The sequence below is a fragment of the Sciurus vulgaris genome (assembly GCF_902686455.1).
Source record: "Sciurus vulgaris genome assembly, chromosome: 7".
NCBI classification, from domain to species: domain Eukaryota; kingdom Metazoa; phylum Chordata; class Mammalia; order Rodentia; family Sciuridae; genus Sciurus; species Sciurus vulgaris.
In genome coordinates this window covers 73,268,902-73,286,248 of record NC_136467.1, presented here as the reverse complement: position 1 = coordinate 73,286,248, position 17,347 = coordinate 73,268,902, and positions in this window count along the sequence as shown.

Sequence of the window (17,347 nt, the reverse complement as noted above, 5' to 3'; positions counted from 1 at the left end):
AGTCTACATGTTCTGACTTGCTCTTGCTGCTCTGTGGAATGGATGTTGGGGGAGCGAGAGCAGAGCAGGGATGTGATCAGGATACACCAAGGCAGCTCAAGTGAGGGCCAAGATGACTTGGACCAAGGCTCCCTGGGCTGTTCATTTAATCTAATTCTACATTTAATCATTCTACATGATTGTAGAAATCATGCAAGACCTATCTTGACCTAGTTCCTTCCCATTCTCCTGGCTTCTCTTTCCCTGGCCCACTCCTCCAGGAGGAATCTTCAGACCTGTGGGTTCGAGAGAGGTGAATGCTTGTGCTTTAGGCCTTTGAACACTCTGCCCCCTCTTCTGGAATATTTTGTGGTGATATTTGTCTGGCCCACTTCTCTTCAAGCTTCGGCATTCAGCTACGGCATCGTCTTTCCAGGTATGTTCTGGCAGCAGCTCTGATAGGACTTGTCTTCAGAGCTCCCTGCAGGGCTTGGAGCCTCAGTCTATGACGGTGCCTCCTACAGTGGGCAGCCATGCCTGCAGCCATGCCTGCTTCACCTCCCTTTGCTTTCCTACATTAACTCATGGATTCCTCACGGCAGGAACTCCTTTGTCGCGGTGTCCCCAGTAGACTACCTGAGTGAGAGAATGAATGAATTCTTTCAAGAGAAATGAGTCAGAACTCAAGGTGGTGCTCCTAGGTTTTCCCTTGAGTTGTCCTTTGACACCTTTTCATTTTTATCCCAAAGATGTTCATTTCCATCCTCCCACAGACACTGCTTCTTGTCCAAGTGCTTGCCTCTTCTCACTTTTCAAAAAATATCTGTCCTTATAAAATATTAATTGCATTTTAGTTCTCCAAACGGCTCAATGGTGAACAAGTTTGTCAGGATTGCTTTATTTTGTAAACAGCATGAAATGGAGAATGTAAAAATTGTTAAGTAGGAAATTTCCTTCTTCTTTCATGATCACATTTCCTGCTCTTTAATCTTAAAACCGTCAGTTCATAAAAAACTGATTTTTTAAATTAAGACACTGTTATTGAACCCAGGGGCACTTTACTATTGAGCTACATCCCCAGTCCTTTTTATTTTTTATTCGAGATAGGGTCTTGCTAAGTTGGCAAGGCTGGCCTGGAACTGGTGACCTTCCTGCCTCAGCCTCCCAAGTAGCTGGAATTACAGGCTTGTGCTATGCACCTGGCTAAGTAAAGATACTTTAATTCTAATGGGCATCTAATGCTTAAATTATAAGTTGCTAGTCAACTTTTTATCTTTTTGGGGAAAAGGATCTGACATAAAAAGTAGGCAGAGTATCTAAAAACTGCATTTTCTTAAAACCTCTGATCTCCACTAGAGTGATGTTCAGACTTGAGCATGATGTTAAGGAGCCCACAGCTGAGCTGCCTGCATTGATCCCACCTCTGCAACTAACTTGCTGAGAATCCTTAGGGTAAGTATTCTACCTCCCTCTGCCTTTGTGTTGTGGGGGAGAAAAAGTAGTATCTTTTCCTCAACTACCATGAGGGCCATGACTGAGACCCTTATGGCAAGAGACAGTAACAAAAAAAAAAAAAAACAAAAAACAAAACAAAACAAAAAAAAACTATACACCTTTATTTACTATCAGTTTTACATGAAATGAGAGCCTTCAGAAATAAAGACCTTAAGAAACTGGGAATCCTATGTATTTTTGTGTGCAGTCATGTGGAAGTAGGGTTGGAGGACCAAAGCCTAGGATCTAATGGTAATAAAGTGGGGGAGCTTAGCAAGGCCTGGCTCAGATTCTTCTGTTTCTGTGTCTTAGTTCTTTTTTCCAGGTAGAGGGAGGGCCCTTATGGAATGAGGGTCTTATTAGCTATATTCAGGGAAAGTTCAACTAGGTCTTAGGACTACTTTAGAAGGGGAAGGGGTGAAGGAAATTCAGAGAGTGACCTTACTGAGTCTCTGGTTTCCTCAGTTTCCTTCAGTTTAAGATATATAGTATGCCACGATGACATATTTGAGTTAGCATGTTCTGAGTCCTGTTAAGCGTCCTCATGTGTAAATGTACCTATGTATAACAATACCTATCTCAAAAAGTTTTTGTGATCACTTAGCTAATAATTGTAAGACACACAGAAGAGTGGCTGGCATTTGCCTCCAAGAAGGGGAACCACAGGAGTGGTGCAAGCTAAGGCTGCTGGGACCCCCTGCCGGCAGGTGCCCTTCCGCTCCTTAATCTGCAGAGGAAGGACGCCTAGGGTCTATGTCTGACTCAGGAGTCTGTGCTGCCCCCTGGGAACGTATTCCGGGAGCATACCTGTCAGCAAAACATCCTTCTGAAGTTAAAGTGGCCTTCAGAACCTTGGTCTGGTTGTTTTGGCCATGTCACTGATGGGACTGATAAAAGATACTCTCTTAATTCCCTAGTCTGTTTGAAAAAAATCACTGCCAACTAGAAGAAAGGGAAAAAGAAAGAAACTTCCCTCAAATTATAGTTTTAACTGTTAAAACTGTATAGTTTTAACTGTCAATTATTTAATTGACATGAAAAAACTAAAATCTGGGATGGTATAGGAATACTTAGAAATAGAAAATATTTCTTTGGAGGTTATTTTTTTCTTTAAGCCAAAACTACAGGTTAGAGCCATTTTTTAATTAACTTTCTGATTATAGTTTATTGAGCATTTATTCCCTGCTCATTTCAGAAAATAGAAATAATTCAATATAATAGGTAATAGAATGAAATATTTAATGCAAATTAGAAACCATATAAGGAATGTAGTTGGTTGGCCCAGATGCCATCTGCTTGTATGTGTAACATTACTGGGGGACAAGCAAGACAGAGTCAGACATTTCCCTGGGGGTGAGAAAGGCCAGCACACCCAACCAAAGGCCAGGCCAGGCATGTGGAACCTGATGTCCAGGAATAAGGTGCTCAGCAGAAGGTGCTGGGGTCTCATAAGCTGGATGGGTCATCTGGGGATAGACCATATTTAGATGTTCAGACAAGCAGGGAATCAGTCAGCCTAAAGTATGGGACAGCTGCTGACAGGGTCCCCAACAGAGAGATGAGTATACAAGATTCTAGATGCCATGGTAGGCCTTGGTGGGCTTAGGGCCAGCAATGGGCAAGATCAAGGCAGGACTTCAACCCTAAAAGGCTATGCCATATAACAACAAAAATTTAGGGCCTGATGAGCAGGAGGGGAAACCCAATGTTGAGTCCCTGAATGGCCTACATCCCACATCTGTGGCTGAGAATGAGCCAAGCTGCATGGATGATCATGGAGGGACATGGTGGTAGTAGAAAGGCTCTCCCTGACTCCTGGCATCAATCAGGCATGCTAAAAACCTGGGTTGCCGTGTCAGAGCTGGAGGGATTGTACCGGGCGGCTGCAGAAGGACATCTCCAGGGGAGAAACGGATCTGAGAGGGAGTCTCAAACTGTTTGAGAACATGAAAAATGATATGTGGATGATAAATCTGTTGGATCTCCTGTTTTAAAAGGTGATAAATCTACAGACAAATGAAAAAAAGGTAAGCAAGGGAACAAAAAATAATTTAAAGAGAAAAGTGATGTAATTATTGTCTTAGTCCATTTGGGCTGCTATAACAAAATACCACAGACTCTGTGGCTACAAAAGAATAGAAACTCATTCCTCACAGTTCTGTGGTGTATCCAAGTAAGGGCTTGCTTCCTGGTTCAGAGATGCTATCTTTCCCTGTGTCTTTGTGCAGCAGAAGGGGCAATGGAGATCTCCAGGTCTTGTTCTTGTATATTCACACCATTCATGTAATCATACATATATATAGGGTAATACTATCTGTTTCATTCTACTATTTTTTCATCCCCACCCCCTCCCACCCCTTTTTCTTCTACACCATCCAAAGTTCCTTAATTCTTCTCTTCCCCTTGCCACCCCACCCCCATTGTTATATATTGTCATGCACTTATGAGAGAAAACATTTGGCCTCTGGTTTTGGGGGCTTGGCCTTTTTCACTTAGCATGATATTTTCCAACTTCATCCATTTACCAGCAAGTGCCATAATTTTATTCTTATTTATGGCCAAGTAATATTCCATTGTGTATATATACCACAGTTTCTTTATCCATTCGTCAATTGAAGGGCATCTAGGTTGGTTCCACAATCTAGCTAGTGTGAATTGAGCTTCTATGAACATTGATGTGGCTGCATCACTGTAGTATGCTGACTTTAAGTCCTTTGGGTATAAACCAAGGAGTGGGATAGCTGGGTCAAATGGTGGGTCCGTTCCAAGCTTTCTGAGAAACCTCCACACTGCTTTCCAGAGTGGCTGTACCAATTTGCAACTCCACCAGCAATGTATGTGTGCCTTTTTCCTCACATCCACGCCAACACTTATTATTGCTTGTGTTCTTGATAATAGCCATTCTAATTGGAGTTAGATGAAATCTTAGAGTGGTTTTAATTTGCAATTCTCTAATTACTAGGGATGATGAGCACTTTTTCATATATTTGTTGATCACCTGTATATCTTCTTCTGTGAAGAGTTTGCCCATTTCCTTAGCCCATTTACTGATTGGGTTCTTTGTATTTTGGATGTAAAGTTTTTTAAGTTATTTATAAACTTTGGAGATGAGTGCTCTGTCTGAAGTGTGTGTGGAAAAGATTTTCTCCCACTCTGTAGGTTCTCTTTTAACATTGTTGATTGTTTCCTGTGCTGAGAAAAAACTTTTTAGTTTGACTCTATTCCATTTATTGATTCTTGCTTTTATTTCTTGCGCTATGGGGGTCTTGTTAAGGAAGTCTGGTCCTAAGCCAACATGATGGAGATTCGGGCCTACTTTTTCTTCTATTTGGTGAAGGGTCTCAGGTCTAATTCCTAGATCCTTGATCCATTTTGAGTTGAGTTTTGTACAGGGTGAGAGAGAGGGGTTTAATTTCATTTTACTGCATATGAATTTCCAGTTTTCCCAGCACCATTTGTTGAAGAGGCTATCTTTTCTCCATTGTAAGTTTTTGGCAACCTTGTCTAGTATGAGGTTACTGCTTATGTGGGTAAGTCTCCGTGTCTTCTATCCTGTACCATTGATCTACCTGTCTATTTTGATGCCAGTACCGTGCTGTTTTTGATACTATTGCTCTATAGTAGAGTTTAAGGTCTGGTATTGTGATACTTCCTCCATCACTCTTCCTGCCCAGGATTACTTTGGCTATTCTGGGCCTTTTGTTCTTCCAGATGAATTTCTTGATCACTTTTTCTGTTTCTATGAGAAATGTCATAGGGATTTTAATTGAAATTGTGTTAAATCTATTTAGTGCCTTTGGAAGTATGGCCACTTTGATAATATTAATTCTGCTTATCCAAGAACATGGGAGATCTTTCCATCTTCTAAGGTCTTCCTCAATTTCTTTCTTCAATGTTTTGTAGTTTTCATTATAGAGATCTTTCACATGTTTGGTTAGATTAATTCCCAAGTTTTTTTTTTTTTTTTTTGAGGCTATTGCAAATGGAGTTGTTTTCCTCATTTCCCTTTCAGATGTTTCATCGTTTATGTTTAAAAATGCTTTAGATTTATGCATGTTGATTTTATAACCTGTTACTTGGCTGAATTCATTTATGAGGTCTAAAAGTTTTCTGGAGGAATTTTTTGGGTTCTCTAAATAGAGAATCATGTCATCAGCAAATAGTGACAGCTTAAGTTCCTCTTTTCCTACTCATATCCCTTTAATTTCTTTAGTCTGTCTAATTTCTCTGGCTAGTATTTCAAGGATGATGTTGAATAGAAGTGGTGAAAGAGGACATCCCTGTCTTGTTCCTGTTTTTAAAGGGAATGCTTTCAGTTTTTCTCCATTCAGAATGATGTTGGCCATGGGCTTAGCATAAATAGCCTTTACAATGTTGAGGTATGTTCCTACTATCCCTATTTTTTCTAGTGTTTTGAGCATGAAGGGGTGTTGTATTTTGTCAAACGCTTTTTCCGCATCAATTGAAATAACCATATGATTCTTATCCTTAAGTCTATTGACATGATGGATTACATTTATTGATTTATGGATGTTAAACCATCCTTGCATTCCAGGGATGAACCCCACTTGATCGTGGTGCACAATTTTCTTAATATGTGTTTGGATACGTTGGCCAGAATTTTTTTTAAGAATCTTTGCATCTGTATTCATCAAGGATATTGGTCTAAAATTTTCTTTCCTTGATGTGTCTTTGCCTGGTTTGGGTATGAGGGTGATATTAGCTTCATAGAATGAGTTTGGTAGGGTTCCCTCCTTTTCTACTTCCTGGAATACTTTGAGAAGTATTGGAATGAGTTCTTCTTTGAAGGTCTTGTAGAACTTGGCTGAGAATCCATGTAGTCCTGGGCTTTTCTTGGATGGTAGGCTTTGGATGGCTTCTTCTATTTCATTGCTTGATATTGATCTGTTTAAATCGTGTATGTCCTCCTGGTTCAATTTGGGAGGAGCATCTAGAAATTTCTCTAGAAATTTGTCAATGTCTTTGGTATTTTCTATTTTTTTTGGAATATAGATTTTCAAAGTAGCTTCTCATTATGTTATGTACCTCAGTGGTGTCTGTTGTGATATTTCCTTTTTCATCACGAATTTTAGTAATTTGAGTTTTCTCTCTCCTTCTCTTTGTTAGTGTGGCTGAAGTTTTGTCTATTTTGTTTACTTTTTCAAAGAACCAACTTTTTGTTTTGTCAATTTTTTGAATAGTTTCTTTTGTTTCAATTTCATTGATTTCAGCTCTGATTTTAATTATTTCCTGTCTTCTACTACTTTTGCTGTTATTCTGTTCTTCTTTTTCTAGGGCTTTGAGCTGTAATGTTAGGTCGTTTAGTTGTTGACTTTTTATTCTTTTCTCAAATGCACTCCATGCAATGGATTTTCCTCTTAGTACTGCTTTCATAGTGTCCCAGATATTTTGATATGTTGTATTGTTGTTCTCATTTACCTCTAAGAATTTTTTTAATCTCCTCCCTGATGTTTTCTGTTATCCATGTTTCATTCAAGAGCATATTATTTAATCTCCAGGTGTTGGAGTAATTTCTGTTTTTTATTTTGTCATTGATTTCTACTCTTAGTCCATTATGATCTGATAGAACACAAGGCAGTATCTCTATTTTTTCTGCATTTACTAAGGGTTGCTTTGTGGCATAACATATGGTCTATTTTTGAGAAGGTTCCATGTGCTGCTGAGAAGAAAGTGAATTTGTTCATTGATGGATGGAATATTCTACATATGTGTGTTAAGTCTAGGTTATTGATTGTGTTATTGAGTTCTATGGTTTCTTTGTTTAGTTTTTGTTTGGAAGATCTATCTATTGGTGACAGTGGTGTGTTGAAGTCACCCAGAATTATTGTGTCTATTTGATTCCTGGAAATGAGAGGGATTTGTTTGATGTACATGGATGCACTGTTGTTTGGGGCTATCCTTATGTCTTCCTGATTTATGGTTCCCTTAAGCAGTATGAAATGTCCTTCTTTATCCCTTCTGACTAACTTTGGCTTGAAGTTCACTTTATCTGAAATAAGGATGGAAACCCCCACTTTTTTACTGAGTCTGTGTGCATTTCCCATCCTTTCACCTTTAGTCTGTGGATGTCTTTTTCTATGAGATGAGTCTCTTGAAGGCAGCATATTGTTGGGTCTTTTTTAAAAATCCATTCTGCCAGTCTATGTCTTTTGATTGATGAGTTTAGGCCATTAACGTTCAGGGTTATCCTTGAGACATGATTTGTATTCCCAGTCATTTGGGCTTATTTTTGGTTTTTAAGATGGCTTGGTTTTTCCTTTGAATGGATTTTTCTTTAAGGTAGTTCCTCTCTTTGCCTACCTACATTGTTGTTTTTCATTTCCTCCTCATGGAATATTTTGTTGAGAACATTCTATAGCGCAGCCTTTCTATCTGTAAGTTCTTTTAACTTTTGTTTATCATGGAAGGATTTTATTTCATCTTCAAATCTGAAGGTTAGTTTTGCTGGGTATAGGATTCTTGGTTGGGAACCATGTTCTTTCAGAGCTTGAAAAACATTGTTCCAGGCCCTTCTAGCTTTTAGAGTCTGGGTTGAGAAGTCAGCTGCTATCCGTATTGGTTTCCCCCTATATGTAATCTGATGCTTTTCTCTCGCAGCCTTCAAAATCCTATCTTTATTTTGAATGTTAGGCATTTTCATTATAATATGCCTTGGTGTGGACCTGTTGTGATTTTGTGTATTTGGTGTTCTGTTGTGATTTTGTGCATTTGGTGTTCTGTAAGCCTCTTGTATTTGATTTTCCATTTCATTCTTCAGGCTTGGGAAATTTTCTGATATTATTTCATTGAATTGATTGTTCATTCCTTTGGTTTGTATCTCTGTGCCTTCCTCAATCCCAATAGTTCTTAAATTTGGTCTTTCCATGATGTCCCATAGTTCTTGGAGATTCCATTCATGATTTCTTACCATCTTCTCTGTTTGGGCAACTTTATTTTCAAGATTAAATATTTTGTCTTCATTGTCTGAGGTTCTGTTTTCCAAGTGGTCTACTTTCCATTGAGTATTTTATTTGGTTTATTGTTTCCTTCATTTCAAGGATTGCTTTTTTTTTTTTTTCTTTGAGAATCTCTATCTCTTTGTTGAAATGATCTTTTGCTTCCTGTAGTTGCTCTTTCAACTGCTTATTGGTATTATCATTCATTGCCTGCATTTGCTCTCTTATCTCAACCTTTGCTTCACAAATCATTTTAATCATGTATAATCTGAAGTCCTTTTCTGACATTTCTTCCACCATACTGTCACTGGGTTCTATTAATATAGAATCTAGATTTGTTTGTATCATTTTCTTCCCTTGTTTTTTCATGTTGTTCATGTATCTTCCCCTCTAGCAGTGCAGATCTAGGGTATTGCAGTTTTCCCCGCATAGGCTTATAGTGACCCTGTAGGTTTCCAAAACCTTTTAAGGGGGAGGTCAATATTAGCAGTGCCCAGTTCAGACAGTATGCAATCCTAGACCAAATAGCCCCTATGAGGACATTAACAATATTGTCATAATAAACAGAATGAGTTCAGTTATTATCTTTGGTGTAGCAGATTTGCAATAAGGTCTACAGTTTCTAATGAAGAACAAAGAGGATGTGGAGGGATGTAGAATGTAGCTGTTAATGGGATAAGAAAATAATATACAGAAGTTCTAGATAATAGAAAGAGTGAGATTGTAATCAAAAGAGGTTGGTTGTTAGCATGTGAAAAGGGAGAAAGATACTATGAGGGAACAGGTAAACAAAAGGAAAAGAGAGCAAGAAAAGTAAAGAAATAAAAACTTAAACAAAAGGAAAAGAGAGCAAGAAAAGTAAAGAAATAAAAACTTAAAATTGTTCAATAAGGAGAAAAAAGAAAATCTACACTGTAACAGTCACATAGTATTCATACCTCCCAGTCTTCAGTAGCCTGATGCATGAGAGGTACCTGACAAGGAGCTTCAAGTCTCCAGCAGGTGTCTCAGGGTGGGATTTGCCCCCTAGAGATCAGAGCTATGCCTTCCAGGATAATCCAAGATGGCCGCTTTGGCTTCCAAATGCGTTGGCAAATGGGAAGCTGCAGTTTGGGGTGTGGGTGTGGTCAGCTGGAGGTCCTGGAGGTGGGGTGTGGTCGGTCTGGTTGTGGGATCCTGGAGGCAGGGTGCAATCAGTCGGTCTGGGGGTCCTGGCAGTGGGGAGCAGCCAGTCTATGTGAGGGCCCTGGAGGCAGGGTGTGATCGGTCGGGCTGAGGGACCCTGGAGATGGGGCTCAGTCAGTCCAGCCAAGGGTACTACAGATCCTGGCTGTTTTCTCAAAATGGCAGCAGCCACGTGTAACCAAACCTGCAGGTACTGTGACAGTGAACTTCCAGGCAACAGCAGGCAGCTGGCACTCCACTAGCGGTCTGCTATCAGTTTGCTGACTGTCGTTGGATGATCAGGAGGTGAACCTCTGGTGGTGGATGATGGATAGGTGAAAGGCAGGCGATGGACAGGCAAGAGGTAGACAAATGGCGAATGATAGGCACCTGATAGTGAGCAATGTGCACTCAATAAGGTGTCGATATGCTGGCAGACTGCAGGTGATCACAGTAGACAAATGGGGTAAACAGCAGGGATCGATAAGCAGCAAAAACTGCCTCACCAAGATACAGATATCCTCTGTTTGAAACCTGAGTTACGGAGCGATAAGTAATGCAGCCTCCCTCTAGTCCGCCATCTTGGATCCTCCTCTGCCAGGGTTAGGATTTCAACAGACGAATTTTGGGAATAAACAAACCTCCAGACCATAGCAAATATAGTGATATATTAGTTGAGTAACAGTGAATACTATATAGTCATAATAGTGGAATATTGTTTTATGATTTAATTCAAAATCATGACATAGCTATATTTGGATAAATGATCAAGGAAATGGGAGAAGTGTGTGTAAACAAGTTAAACCCTCCAATGCTACGATAGTAGAAATTTTGGTATGCACAATTGAAAAATTAATAAATAGCAGTATAAACCAAATATTTACAAAGATGGGATAACAAGAGGAAATGTTTAGAGAGCAGAATGGCAGCAGCTCATTTTACAGAAAGCAAATTTGATTTAAAAACTAAATTCATGAGTTGGGCATGGTGGCACACGTGTATAATCCCATTGGCTCTGGAGGCAGGAGATTTCAAGTTCAAAGCCAGCCTCAAAGTGGGAAAAAAGGTACACTCTTACATTGCTGGTGGGATTGCAAATTGGTACAGCTACTCTGGAAAGCAGTGTGGAGATTCCTTAGAAAACTTGGAATGGAACCACTATTTGACCCAGCTATTGCACTCCTTGGCCTCTACCCAAAGGACTTAAAATCAGCATACTACAGAGATACAGCCACATCAATGTTCATAGCTGCTCAATTCACTATAGCCAGATTGTGGAACCAACCTAGATGCCCTTCATTTGATGAATGGATAAAGAAACTGTAACATATATACACGATGGAATATTAGTCATAAAGAAGAATAAAATTATGGTCTTTGCAGGTAAATGGATGGAGTTGAAGACTATCATGCTAAGTGAGATAAGCAAATCCTAAAAAAATCAAAGGCCAAATGTTTTTTCTGATAAGTGGACACTGACACATAATGGGGTGGGGTGAGGGAAGAATGGAGGAACTTTGGATTGTGCAGAGGGAATTGAGGGGAGGGGAGGGGGCAGGAGAAAGTAAAGATGATAGAATGAGACAAACATCATTACTTCATGTACATGTGTGATTACATGAATGGTGTGACTCTACATTGTGTACAACCAGAGAAATTAAAAGTGTGCTCCATTTGTGTACAACGATGCATTCTGCTGTCATGTATAACTAAGTAGAACAAACGAACAGAAAGCAAAAACAAAGCCAGCCTCAGCTACTCAGAAGGTCCTAAGCAACCCTGTCTTCAAATAAAGTATAGAAAAGGGCTAGGGATGTGACTCAGTGGTTAAGTGCCCCTCTGTTCAATTCCTGATACCAAAAGAGGAAAAAAAAAAAAAAAAAAAAAAAAAAAAAAGTCACCCACAAAAACCAAAACCTAAGTCCATGAATTAACTTAAAAAATTAAAATTTCCCTTTAGAACACTTTGAAAGGCAAATTGACTTAATTGTCGAGATGCATTCTGCTTCTTGGTTAGAGCCTTCCCCCAAACTGGTCAGCCCACCATGGATGTGCTGTAAAATCCAACCCTTAATGAGCCAACCTAGCAGGCAATGAGTGGAGGAGTATTCAGGGCTTTTTTGTCCCCTTGTTTAACAGCCAAGTTCTAAACAGTTTTAATTAAGCTCAAATTGAGAATGAAGGAGGGGGAGGGTAGGGAAAAGAGATGAAAACCCTATCCTTGTTATAACATGCCTTGTCATACATTAGTGTGCACATAGTAATGATCAGCCCTACTGGCTACCATGGGGGAAATTACCATATATAAATACAAAACTCAGGATTACAAAAGGCCCTTGCTCGTTCAAAGTGATTAGTGTTCAATTTAATCTTTGGGGATTAGAATTTATGCCAAGTTAACTGAGAGGATATTCTGTAAATGACCCATTTAGTCGTAGTATACATTTATGGTTTTATATGACTAATCACTACAATTTATGGTGATCAGTATTAAGTTCAATTTCCACTTAGTTTTCAGGCAGCTGTTTCTCTCAGCATCCCTCAGGTTTAATACTGCAAGCTAGAATGGGTCCTTTGCTATGCCTGGGATTGCTACCCTTTGTGACATTATCCAGGAGACTTTATTCTGCTGGTCTTGCAAACACATCCCCAATTCACAGCAGCAGTAACTTGCTTCAAGGACTCTCCCTGCGGTCCTGGAGATCTTCCACTGGAGTTTGGCATTCATATTTGTTCGAAGGATATTCACTGATTCTAAATAAAGATAATACTTTCAAAAGGACTGTGAAGAATTTATGCTGACATTGTTTTATCTGTAAGAGGAATTAGAATCTTTTCTGAAAGAGGAATCAACATCCACATTAATTCTACTCTTCCCCTAACATTTTGCCACATTCTTACACCAAACTTGAGGTATACCTGACAGAGGAAATGAATCCGCCTTAGTGGAGAATGAAGGTAACACTAACAATACTGAGAGATGATGGGCGTTTACAAATGGACCTAGGCCATCTTGAGTTTACCTGATGTGGAAACTGGGGCTGGATGCATGACAGAATCAAACTGGGAGGCAGTGACCAGCTAGGACCAGAACCAGTCTGGTTTCTAGGTCTTTGTTGTTCCTTCACACAGTCAGCTACAATCCTCTGCTTTCAGACTTATGAGCAAAACTCATTCGATGACTGCTGCTCCTTCCCTGAATCCTGGAGCAATTTTATGAATACTGATGTAAAAGAAAGCAGAAACACACTTGTTAGTTGGCATGACTGTCTTGGAATTACAAGTCATAAAAACTGGAGATTGTTGTGTCAGTGAATAGTTTCATCTCGTCCCTAGTACTATGGTTCTTTCCTTTTCCACTTCCTCTCTTTCTTTACACACACATACACATCACTAACAAAATAAATATTCACCAAGAAAGAATTAAAAGAGAATATCCATGTGCTCAAAATCAGTTTAAAGAAGACAATCCTGGGAGGTGAAGTGTCACATTTTAATAGATAATATAATGCCCTGTTACTAACAGTGGGCAGAGTAAGAGAATTTGGAACAAAGATAATACAGGCAATTTTTTGAGTAAGAAATATTTAATACTTTTAAGTTCCATTTGGCATTAAAAAAGCATTAATAAAAGATACTCCCTGCCCCGCCCACCCCCAGTAACCAAAGCATTGTCTCTGGGGGTAAATTTGTTTCATTTTGAGGAACCCTTGCTTATCCAGGGAACAGTCTGCTGAAACACAACTTATCAGCATACTTTGCATTTGGGACCAACCGTTTTGTGGTTGTGACAGGTTATTATTTACAGAGAATGGCAGTTTGCTGAGATCCTTAGTGAAGCTCTAAGGAACAATGATAGCAAGGACACTTAAACATTTTAGGGAGTTGGCTGAGGTAGGAGTATTTTAGGTAAGAAATGGAAATGCATAGTCCTTGTATATTTTGATTTCTAGATCACCTAAAGAGCGTGTTATTTTTGTTAATTTTAAGGCAAAATCATTTAAGCTAGCAGCATGAAGTTGACAGTAGTTGGTGTGGCTAATATTGGAAAAAGCAGATTCATCTGATGCCTCCTAAGTGCGAGAATAAGCTGGCTTATATGACTAAGGTATCTCTCTACAGTATCTTTACAGTCTTTTGACATGTCCCACAGTGGTTGCCATCGGTTGGTAGAGCCTAAACAGAAACACTTTTCCCTTTATCTACTTAAATGAATGAGTAAGTAAAGTTAAAGGCCATTGCAGTGCTTGTAAAGAATGTGAGCATGACTCCCTCCTTAGGTCTCCAGTTATGCTGGATCACTCAGGCATAGCAGTGTCTGCACAGATCTTCTATCCACGTGTGTTCTGTTGAAAAATCAATTCACACTTCTGTAAGTTGAGTGTTTCAAGGGCAGGCAAAGATTGGGATTGATTCCTTAGAGATGAATGAGTTTGCCTCCATTTTTCCCCCACAAACAGCCAATACAATTTCCCGAAGCTTTTCCTCATGTGCTTCAGATCACAAATTCTATAATGCACAGAGATGGATTTAGATGGTGGCTGGTCATTATCATAGAAGTCTTCTGAAAAACTGCTGGCTACGATTTGTTTTCTCTAGATGGCTAAAGATGGACTCATTATGCTGTTTTTTTTTTTTTTTTTTTTTTTTTTTTGTGTGTGTGTGTGTGTGTGTCTTCTTTCCTTCCCTCCTCCAATATTAGACCTTTGAAATATTATGCACAGACTGGTAATCATGAAGTCAACTAAAAAGAAGATTTTTGATTATTTAAAAAATTATCTTAGAAAGTCTATATCAGGGTTGGGTGTATGTATGTTATATTGTCAACAAAATGTACTTCGCAACAAGTCAGACAACAATATACAAAATATACAAAATGTAAGAAAGTGAGTAATCTCTCCACTACCCTCTACCTGCCCTGGGATAACCACTTATTAGTATCCTCTCTCCACTGATTTCTGTATTCCTATGTATCTCATATTACATTTGTTGGCCAAAATGGTATTATAATATTTGTTCCTCCATGTCCTATTTTAATATAGTTAATAGAGCACAGATATTTATCCAGATCAACAGATATAGATCTCATTCCTTTAAAAACTATGTAATTTACTAAAATGAGTTTACTCTTTTCTCAATAGGCAATTTTTGTGGCTTAGGATTTTGTTGTTGTTACGGTTTGCATATGAGGTGTCCCCCAAAAGGAATATTCAGAGGTGAAATGATTAGATTATAAAAGCTGTAACCTGTTCGGTTCATTCTAGTTTGAATGGTCTAAATGGGTGGTAACCGTTGGCAGGTGGGTCACTTGTGGGGGCCTGCTCTGGAAGGGTTGATTTTCCCTGTGACCCCTCCCCTTCCCTGCTTCCTGGTTGCCAGTATTCCTCCACCTAGGATTTCCATCATGACAGTCTGCCTCACCTTGGGTTCAGAGCAATGGAGTCAGCTCACCATGAACTGAATCTCTAAAACTCTCAGACAAAATAAACTTTTCCTCCTCTAAGTTGTCCTTGTCAGATATTTTGGCTATAGCAACAAAAAGCTAACACATTTTTTAAATTAAAAAATGGGGTGAAGGGCTTGTTTCAAGTTACTTCTTGGTATCTATGTCTATACATATAGGTGCTCTTAATCCTGTTGATTCCTCAAAGTGGGACTTTTAATAAAAATGTCATATATATATTACAACAACAACAACAAAGTCCAAAATCTCTACTCTAAAAACTACAAAGCATTGCTGATATATATCAGAAATGACTTAGATAAATAGGGAAAATCCTGAAACTCATAACTGGCATATTCAATATTGTTCAGACATCAACTCCCCTCAATTTGTTCTATAAATTTAAGGTGAAAGAATGGACATTTTTTTAAGCTGTCTGTTTTATCTCAACTCCCTAAGGTTTCCCTCCCAGTAATGGGAACAAAGCCCTTAAAGCTGTTCCAGGAAACAGCCCCAAACAGAGAGTAAAAGAGTAAATTGAGCCAGATAGCTAGATAGTGCTCAAACAGTAGGATTACCAGAAACTATTGACCAGAATCTACAGCCTGTTGTAAAACATTGTGAAACATTTTGTCAGCAAACCCAGACCCCCTTTGAAATTTCCTGGCAGCTTTGTTCCCCCTTTTCCCCCTTTCATGTGTGACCCCTCCCGATGTGTGGTTTCTGCCTTTATAAACCTACAAGATTTTCTGCTAGGGACTCGACTCCTGGAGTTGGGTCCCAGCGCGCTGGAATAAACACCTCTTGCGGTTTGCATCAAGTGACGCCTCCTGCGGTTGATTGGGGTTGCCGTCCATCCATGGGACAGAGTTGGGGTTTCCTTTTTGGGGGCCTTACTGGGCTAACATAAGAAATGCCTGAAAGATAATATACACTTCACAGATTTTAGTTCCTTATTCTTACAATTCTATTCTTCAATGACAAGTTAGTTACTTCTCCTTAATCACATTTTTTTTTTTTTTTTTTTGTACCAGGGAGCAAACTCAGGGGCACTCAACCACTGAACCACATCCCCAGGCCTTTTTTGTATTTTATTTAGACAGGGTCTAACTGAGTTGCTTAGGGCCTCACTAAGTTGCTGAGGGTGGCTTTGAACTTGTGATTCTCCTGCCTCAGCCTCCCAAGCTGCTGGGATTACAGGTGTGCACCACTGCGCCTGGCACTTTTTTTTTTTTCTTTTTTTAAACCAGTTTCTCTCCTAAATGGGCACTGCATGATAGTGACCTTAAATTATTTCAAGAGTTTGGTTTCCAACTAAGGTGTTCCAACTTAAAACACATGTTGAAGTTTAATTTTATATTTCCAAGCTACATCAATTACAAATACAGGAAAATTGCCCAAAGAATGAAACACATTGGTCATTTTTACATCAAGAAAAATGCAGTTACTTGGACATTCTGGTGAGAGGCTAGCTTTTCCTGCTCCCTTTTGTAGGCGGAACAGAATAAGTGGTAACAAGTAGTGACCTACCTTCCTTTTCTAGGGAGTGCGGTGGAGCCTACTCACTGTCTCTATATCCTTTCCATTTTTCACCTGTAAGTGAACTTCAAAAAGCTAAGCACAGGGCTACCTCATGTAAAGATATTTCCCAGTCTCTCTGAAGTTAGAGGTGGCCATGTGCCTAAGTTATGGTCAAAGGATGCAATGCTCTTACCTTTCCCCGCTTCTCTTTGGATGGATGTTATCAATCACTTTAGCCTTTCTGTATGAGAAAGAACTGCTATCTTGTTTTTACCTTCTGAGACAGGATTTTACTATGTTGCCCAGGAAGGCCTCAAAACTCCTGGGCTCAAGTGATTCTGCTGCCTCTGCCTGCCAAGTAGCTGAACACGCCTAGAACTTGCTATCTTGTTTAAGCCATTATTTTGGGCAGCAGCCAAACTTATGTTCTAATGAATATAGGGAGATACCATACATGGTCTGAGACACTAAGGGGTTCTCTTATATGGATGAAAAGAGAAAGTAAAAGGTGGAAAAATTTTCATTTTAAGCCAAGGAAATTTGAACTGCTTCTTCAATCTTCCCATATGTAAAACTTGGAAGTAGATAGAATTATTTAATCAGACATGAGTTTGACTAAGCATGTATTAATAGTATCATGTCCACAACGTACAGAAGTAGATGTCCTACAAACATGTAAATCATTCACTTCCTATGTAACTTAGATAATAAAGATGTTTCCAATCCTCAAAGAAATAGCACCTAAAAATGTTTAGATTCTCGTGGAACTGGCTGTTGTGGTGTACACCTG